We start from the raw sequence: 3,292 nt of genomic DNA on the forward strand, positions 1-3,292 counted from the left end.
AATCTGGTGCCATAATAATAGGGGTTGAGGTTAATTCATGTTTCAAAGTATTGAATGCATCCATACAAGCTTTATCAAAATGAAATACAACATCTTTAGCTAACAGATTGCATAATGGACGAGTGATCATTGAAAAGTTCTTAATGAAACGACGATAAAAACCCGCATGTCCCAAAAAACTTCTTACTCCCTTCACGGTTGTGGGAGCTGCCATATTGGTGATGATGTCAATTTTGGCTTTGTCCACCTCCATTCCTTGGCTAGAGATTACATGCCTCAACACAATTCCTTGTTTCACCATAAATTGGCACTTTTCCCAATTGAGAACCAAATTTGTTTCCTGACATCTTTGAAGTACTAAAGAGAGATGGTTAAGACATTCATCAAAAGAGGAACCAAACACTGAAAAGTCATCCATAAATACCTCAATGAATCTTTCTACCATGTCAGAAAAGATTGCCAACATGCATCTTTGGAATGTTGCTGGAGCATTGCAAAGTCCAAAAGGCATTCTCCTATATGCAAATGTGCCAAATGGGCAAGTAAAGGTAGTTTTCTCTTGATCCTCCGGAGCAATTGCAATTTGATTGTAACCTGAGTAACCATCAAGAAAACAATAGTGTGAGTAACCTGCCAATCTCTCAAGCATTTGATCTATGAAAGGCATAGGAAAGTAATCTTTTCTAGTGCTAGAATTCAACTTCCTGTAATCGGTGCAAACACGCCAACTAGCCGTGGGCTTTGTGGGCACAAGCTCTTTGTTTTCATTCTTCATCACCGTGATTCCCACCTTCTTAGGTACCACCTGAATAGCACTCACCCATTTGCTATCAGAAATGGGATATATGATCCCCACATCTAACAACTTCAACACTTCATTCCTCACAACTTCCTTCATGTGTGGATTGAGCCTCCTTTGTGGTTCCCGGGTTGACTTTGCTCCTTCTTCCAAAAGAATCCTATGCATGCACATGGTAGGGCTTATTCCCTTGATATCTGCAATAGACCAACCAATAACTGATTTGAACTCTTTTAACACCCTAATTAGTTTATCTTCTTCATTTGGGGTGAGGTCAGAAGTTATGATAACTGGAAGAGTTTCAAATTCAGCTAGATATGCATACTTTAGATGTGGTGGAAGTGGTTTAAGTTCAAGTTTTGGTGCCTTAACAGTGGAAGGGGTTAAATGTGACCTCGATGGTTCTAAAGGCTCTAAAAGAGGTAAAATATTCAAAGGATACGGTGCCAATGCTTCCAAGGCAGCTACCTCTTCCATGAGTGCATCTTCTTCATCAAACTCATCTTGAGATTGACTCAAAACAGTTTGTAATGGTTCATTAGATTGTGCCTGCAAGAACTTAGAGAAAACAAGCGAATCAAGCACATCAATGGCATAACAATCAAGAGATGAAGAAGGATGTGAAAGAGACTCAAACACTTTGAATTGAACGGTCTCTCCTAGCACTGTCATAGTGAGGAGTCCATTTTGCACATCAATGATGGTCTTGGCCGTGGCCATAAACGGTCTCCCAAGCAAAATAGGCAATTCTCGGTCATGTATAGGAGCTTCTTCCATGTCCAACACTACAAAATCCGCAGGCAAGATTAGTTTATCAATTTGAACTAGAATATCCTCTACTATACCTCTTGGATATTTCACGGATCTGTCCGCAAGTTGTAATGAGATGGTGGTGGCTTTCAATTCCCCCAAACCTAGTTGAAGGTACACGGAATAAGGCATTAAGTTGATGCTAGCACCTAAGTCAAGCATCGCCTTCTCTACCTTCTTGTCCCCTATGGTGATGTTGATAGAAAAACTTCCTGGATCCTTGAGCTTTGGTGGAAGTTTTCTTTGCAACACGGCACTTACATTCTCGGACACCACTACCTTCTCATGTGGTCCATACTTCCTTTTGTAGTTGTTTAACTCTTTGAAGAACTTCCCATAAGCTGACATGTTCCTAATGACATCAAGCAAAGGTAAGTTAACATTTACCTTACTTAGAATATCAAAAATCTCTTTAAATGACTTATCCTGCTTGCTCTTGGCAAGTCTTCCAGGGAATGGTATTGGTGGAGTGTAAGGTTTCTCGGCCTTGTGAAGATTTGGTGCTTCAAACGAGGGAGTAGCATGGCTTGGTTCCTCATTTGGTTTCTCATTTTCTCCTTGAGTAACCCCTGCATTCACATGATCAGATTCATTAGTAACTTCATTGCCAACTCTATTATTGATAACCTTACCACTTTTAAGTGTAGTGATTGCTTTGGCTTGCTCTTGGTTCCTTTGGAGTATCACAGGTTGGCTTGGAAACTTTCCAACCTCTCTTTGGCTCAAGGCATCTGCAATCTGCCCCAATTGTGTCTCCATTTTGTTTAGAGCCGCCGAATGTTGTTGGAGAGTGCTATTGGTGGTTTGTTGGAATTGCAAGGTATTTTGGGCTAACAATTTAACCGTATCCTCAAGAGTAGGTTTTGGTTGGAAGTTTTGGAATTGATTGTTGTTCTTCCACGAAAGATTGGGATGATCTCTCCAACTTGGGTTATATGTATTGGAATACACATCATTCCTTGGCCTTTGATTGTAAGAATTCATGAGGTTCACTTGCTCTTGGACATACTCGGGGTAAGCCTCCCTAGATGGACATTGATGAGTAAGGTGGCTTGGTATGTTGCAAATGGCACACACTTCACTTGCTTTTGGCACCATGTTGAGCACAGATTCAAGCTTCTTTTCTAGGTTAGCTACCTGCAAAGAAAGATCATGATTAGAGCTTGTTTCATATACTCCAACTCTCTTACCCCTTACATATTTGTGTTGAGCATTAGATCCCAACATCTCATAAATGTTATATGACTCTTGAGCATTCTTTTTCTTCAAAGCTCCACCTGCTGCATTATCAACAGTTGATTGACATGTTTGGGTTAGTCCATCATAGAAAATTTGCATTTGTAAGTGAAGAGGTAACCCATGGTGTGGACATTGCAACAAAAGGCCTTTAAAGCGCTCCCAACACTCATTGAAAGGTTCTCCATCATCTTGTTTGAAGTTGAAGATTTGTCCCCTTAATGTGGCTGTCTTTTGAGTGGAAAAGAACTTTTCCAAAAACTTCTTAGCCACGGCATCCCATGTGGTGAGTGAACCAGGTACTAGAGTCATTAACCAACCCTTGGCCCTATCTTTCAAGGTGTAAGGGAACACTCTCATCCTCAGATTTGCTTCACTTACTCCCTGTAAAGGTAAACCACTCACAACATTGTAAAATTCTTTAATATGAGCTAAAGGATCTTCATT

At 40.5% G+C, this 3,292-nt stretch overlaps 1 pseudogene; it reads left to right on the forward strand.

The window, feature by feature from the left end:
- The first annotated feature begins 2,963 nt into the window (after nucleotides 1-2,963).
- Nucleotides 2,964-3,074, forward strand: LOC125474659 (annotated as a pseudogene).
- Nucleotides 3,075-3,292: the final 218 nt, after the last annotated feature.

Source organism: the organism of the source record quoted next, unplaced genomic scaffold (assembly GCF_019419815.1).
Source record: "Pyrus x bretschneideri cultivar Hongxiangsu unplaced genomic scaffold, Pyrus_bretschneideri_v1 Contig127, whole genome shotgun sequence".
NCBI classification, from domain to species: domain Eukaryota; kingdom Viridiplantae; phylum Streptophyta; class Magnoliopsida; order Rosales; family Rosaceae; genus Pyrus; species Pyrus x bretschneideri.